Source organism: Lipophrys pholis, assembly GCF_963383615.2.
Source record: "Lipophrys pholis genome assembly, chromosome: 16".
Taxonomy (NCBI): Eukaryota; Metazoa; Chordata; class Actinopteri; order Blenniiformes; family Blenniidae; genus Lipophrys; species Lipophrys pholis.
In genome coordinates, this window is record NC_137634.1 from 24,856,281 (window position 1) to 24,861,824 (window position 5,544).

The window sequence follows — 5,544 nt, forward strand, 5'->3', positions numbered from 1 at the left end:
TGAAGACGTTGTTCTGAAGGTGCATCATCGTCATTTTCATCTCGCTCCGCCGGGTCCGACTCTGGCTCCAACATGTATGGCTGGATGGACAAATCTTCCGTTGTTGACATTTTGTAAATAATGTGTGAATATAAAGTTTCTGCGCCGCTAGATAATTGTATCTGTTCTATCAAACTACAAAGATGGCCGAACAGGGTGACGTTGAACCGAGTGTGACCTCTGCAACCTGGAGAGGAGGCGGGGTATGAAGTGTCTCATTTGCATTTGAAGAGACCGCCCCAAAACGAGTTGCTCTCAGAAGCACATCAGAAAAGGGGTAGAAAAGGGGCCTGTGGAGCTCTAATAATGAGGAATTCAGACCCAAGCATTGCAGTTCCGCTTTATATAGACCATAACTGTATGATTTATATGTAAAAAGGAAGGATTTAAAAGCATGATATGTCTCCTTTAATGTTTATTTTGGTGGTTTGGGTGAGTGGGGGTGTTAGCCGGGCGTATTAGAGCCCAATATGTAAGGAGGAGCCAAAATGAAAAAAAAAAGCTGAATTGTTCTAACAGTTTATTTTAGAACAATTCAGGTGGTGAGTTACATGTTGGCTGGTTGTTCCATCCTGGACTCTAACAAGACTCATCATGCAGCAGTATTTACTGTTTTTAACATCTTTTATTTTCTTAACAACACACTCCATTGCTCTGGTGGGGGAGGGCTGGGGGGTTGGTCTCAGGTTCTTCATTGACAAGATCTTTTCTCTTTTGTCTTCTTTTTGTTCTCCTCTCCCTCTTCCTCCTTTCAGCTATCTCTTCTTCTGCTTCTCGCCCTGCTCCTCCTCTTCCTGCTCCTCCCCTGCTAATCCTCCTTTCTGCTCTCTCTTCACTTGTTCCTCCTCTTACTGCTCTATCTCCTTCTCCTGCTACTTCTTTCTGCTCTCTCTTCTCCTGCTCCTCCCTCTGCTCCTCCTCCTCCTCCTCCTCCTTTCTGCTCTCTCTTATCCTGCTCCTCCTCCTCCTCCTCCTGCTCTCTCTTATCCTGCTCCTCCTCCTCCTCCTGCTCTCTCTTATCCTGCTCCTCCTCCTCCTCCTCCTGCTCTCTCTTATCCTGCTCCTCCTCCTCCTGCTCCTCTTGTCCTGCTCAACCTCCTGCTGTTTCTCCTCCAGCTCCTCCTCCGGCTGCTCCTCCTCCAACTGCTTCTCCTCCTCCTGCTCCTCCTTCAGCTGCTCCTCCGGCTGCTCCTCCAGCTCCTTCTCCTCCTGATGCTCCTCCAGCTGCTTCTCCTCCTCCTGCTCCTCTCTATCAGAGGTGCACACCACCTCCATGTCTTTGTCAGAAGATTTCATGTTGACATTTTTCTCTTCTTCATTCAAGTTATAAATGTTATTGTGGTCTTCAATCTCCCTCTCATTTCTTTTACATCCAAAATTACATTGTTCGATGTAGCTGCACTTGAGGTGCCACGAACACATGTTGAAAAGGCCATTCAAACGTCCAAATCCAGGAAGTGACCTGGCCCAGACGGCTACCCCATTGAATTTCACGAAGCTTTTTCTGCTAAATTAGTGCCACTTCTATGTGAAGTGTATGAAGAAGCCTTGCAGAAGAAAACTCTACCTTTAACAATGACACAGGCAATTATATGTGTCCTCCTCAAAAAGGGTGAAAATCCACTAAAATGTGACTTATCGGACAATCAGCTTGCTCTGCTCTGATTATGACATTTTGACAAAGACCCTTGAACCCTTGAATTTTTTTTTCTCTTGACATGTTCTCCTTTGTGGTTACACACGACTCTTAAGTACCTAGGTATACATGTCACTGAGACATTGAAGGATCTATTTAAAAAAAACTTTACGGCGACACTGAAAGAGCTAAACAGGACTTGACAAGATGGTCGTTCCTTCCATTATCGTTAGAAGGAAGAATTAACTCCATTAAAATGGTTATAATGCCACGATTCTCATTTCTTTTTCAGACGATCCCCATATTTATTCCTAAATCATTCTTCACTGAACTGAATACACACATAGCCACCTTTATATGGAACAGAACTGTGCCACGAATTAGGAGGGCATTTCTGGAGAGGCCGAAGGAAAATGGAGGTTTAGCATTACTAAATTGAATGCCTTACTACTGGGCAGGAAACCTTCACGCCCTCTCATATTGGACTTCTGACATCTCTGAACATGAGGCTCCAGTATGGTTACTTATGGAACAGCACTCTCGCTCGCCCAACTCATTGGCTGCCTAGGTGTGTGCACTGATGCCGATCAGTAAGCGCTACCATACAAATAATCCAGTAATTAGGGGGTTCCCTCTGAATGTGGTCACAATGTAGAGTACATTTTGGACATAAGAAACCGCTTGTCATAAGTCTCATTCTCGCCTACCCCTTCTTTCCTCCATCCCTCACAGATCCAGCATTTAAGCTGTGGAAACGTAGAGGTCTTGTATGTGTAAAGGATTTCTTTAAAGATGGTCTTTTTATCTCATTTGACTATCTAAAGGTTCATTTCGGCATTCCATGGTTCAAAATTACATTAAGACACGCTTTTCGCCCTCCTTAGTAGCGATAGAGGAAGATTGAATTCATGATTGTGTTTACAGGGATCCACAAACAAAAGGCTTTGTCTCATTTGTATATGGGAAAATCCAAAAGCTACTGTAGCTTCTCCTTCCCTTCACCATATAAAGACCAGATGGGAGGAGGACCTCAGCCTACAGATATCAGATGTGACCTGGCAACTAGCAGTGAGTAGAGTGAACGCATCATCCGTTTGTATCAGACATGGTCTGATTCCATTCAAAATATTTCACAGGCTTCATTTCTCCCGGAGTAAATATAAATATCGATCCAAGATGTGAAAGATGTCCCCAGGCCGAGGCCACCCTCGGTCACATGGGGTCGGGCTCTTTCTGGCTGTCTGTCTTTGGTTCCATCTCTTCTGTTTGTAAGAAAAGGATCAGCCCCAATCCAATGATGGCAATATTTGGGACCTCACCTGAGGAAATTACACTTACAACAAATCAAGCAAGTGTGGTTGTAGCAAATTAGTTCTTGTTAACTGGAGGAGCCCCAAGGCTCCAACACATAAACGCTGGCTTGAGGAAGTGCTGGCCCACACAAGGCTGTACTAAGTAATGTTATTATGCGTGGCAGCCATTTATGCAGTATTTCAACAAGGAACTCTCCATGCCTGCACGAAACAACCTTGACTCTTGTCAGATTTGACAAATGCACATGTGCACTGTTGGTCTTGTGGTTAGGAAACATACCTGTCATGAAAGAGGTTTTGGTTTGATCCCAGGAGGTGTCACCCCCCCCCATTGCGTCGCGTCATCTAGGGGTTTGGACGTTTATATGACGTCCAGACAGGGCGTCCATGTAATGTCCAGGAAAGGCTTTGTTGGTAGAGCGGTCGTCTCCTAATTGATAGATTGCAGGTTCAAATCCCATCTCAACCTGCCTGCGTGCCGAAGTGTCCTTGGGCAAGACACTGAACACCAAACCACTCCCATTGGAGTGGCAGTGCCCTGCAGCCTCCATTGGTGTGTGTGACTGGGTGAATGTGATGAACAATTCACACACACCTATAACATGAGGCTGACCCTGACGGGCCAGAGGCCAGAGTACGAAGCCCCGACCAAGGCTGCTTGCAGCTTTTCTTAGGGACCGAGCCCGAGAGGCCAGGACCCTTTTGTATTTCCTGCGTTTCTTATAATTCTTTTCTTTCACTCCTGAAAATTCAGCTATTAGACAAAATTTGACCCACTTAACACGTTTAAAAACTCACCAAATCTGGCACACTCATCAAGTCTGGCAATAGAATTAAGGACATGTAAAAATGATGTCCTTAATTCTATTTTCAAGTACCTAAGATTTAAAGGGGCCAGAGGCCGTGATTGGACCGACCCCGAAGTCCCAGCGAGCAAGGTCCCGGCAAACGCTGAATTTCTACTGTATTTCCTTCTTTATTTTACTCAATAATCCATATCCTGATGCACACAGAGACTACAATAAATACATAATAAATCAGTAAACAGCTTTCAGTTTCATTTTGGACCTTTCTCCAGAGTTTGCATGTCCTGCTGTGTGGACTTTCTGTGTTTCTTTCAATTTGACGATTGTCCAACAGAGGTCAGAAAATACTGATACAATCAACCTTGAATGTATGTTTTTTAAGACTGTAGGAGGAAACCAGAGGGAGAACATGCAAACTGCACAGATTCTGTGTCTAGATCCAAACAGGGCTGGTGAGAGCGAACCACTGCACCACCGTGCAGCAGTCAATTACTCAGACACTGTTAGGAAACAAGCTTGAAACAGAAGCAGACGTGGTTTCTGGGACTTTCTGGGACATTTAACGGCTGTGATTTCACAATTTAGAGTTTTTACTGTGGCTCGGGTGGAGGAGCAACTCGTCCTTCAATCAACACTTTGCAGGTTCGATTCCCGTCCCCCCTTGTTATAAGTCAGAGTGTTAAATGAGTGAAATCCTATAACCATTTATGCATAAAAGAGACAAATTTATGAATGTATACATGCTGGATTTGAGCTGATTCCCATCTTCCTGTAGGGTTTTGCATGTTCTACCTCAGCCTGTGGGTGTTCTTCAGGTTCTGCGGCTCCTTTCAGTCCAGACGGTTTAGTTTGGTTAATCTTCTGAACGTGTTGGTCTCTCTATGGGTTAGGGTTTCCCAGTGTTGTGATGGTTAGATGACAGTGGTGCTCAAAGCCCCTGAAAACACAACTTTCTGAAAACGTCTTCAAAGGAGGAACTTTTGGAAAATGCTACGGCTTGTGCCGTCGTGGAAACGGGGGTGAAAACACAACTTTTCTGAAACATTGCTACTGTGCATGTGCCCTGTGTTTCTGGCCTCGTCAAATCGAACATCATCAGTTTTAAATCGTTGCAGCTTAAAACGTGACAATTTTTTGAAACGCAAATGTAAAAATGATCGTTTTCACTTGAAGGCTCGAATGCAGCCAGGAAGCTTTGATACGGTCGTTGAACCGCTTCAGAAAGTGAGGCTTTTCATGCAGACATGTGTCGTGTCAGCAACCTTGGATCACATTTTATTTAACCGCATAGAAACGAGATTTATAGGCCATAAACAAAAACCATGGGAACATCGCAGCATTGTGCACTACACTGATAATTGCCTATAATTGAATAATTTCATGTAAATGCAGCTTCTGCCCGGGGGCAGGAACCGAAGCAGGGACAATGTGCTTGCATGTCTTGACAGAGAGATAATGAGGAGTTGGACCGGCGTCCACACGCACCGTCGGCAGCAGCTCGTCCTGCCGCCTGCGTCACGCCGCATTCCTCCGCCGGAGGATCCTCATAGGACAAACTCCGATGATTAAACCAAACTACCCAAATGTTTTTTGTGTTTTGGTAACTGCAGCGTGAGGAGGACAATGTGTGCAGATCAGCAGGTTAAATACCGGAGAGCTGTGCTCAGGACATCCAGGCTGTGAGAACATTGTCTGTGGGTAATAATACAGTATGTGTGGGCCAAAGTAACAAAATAACTTCACTGGATCA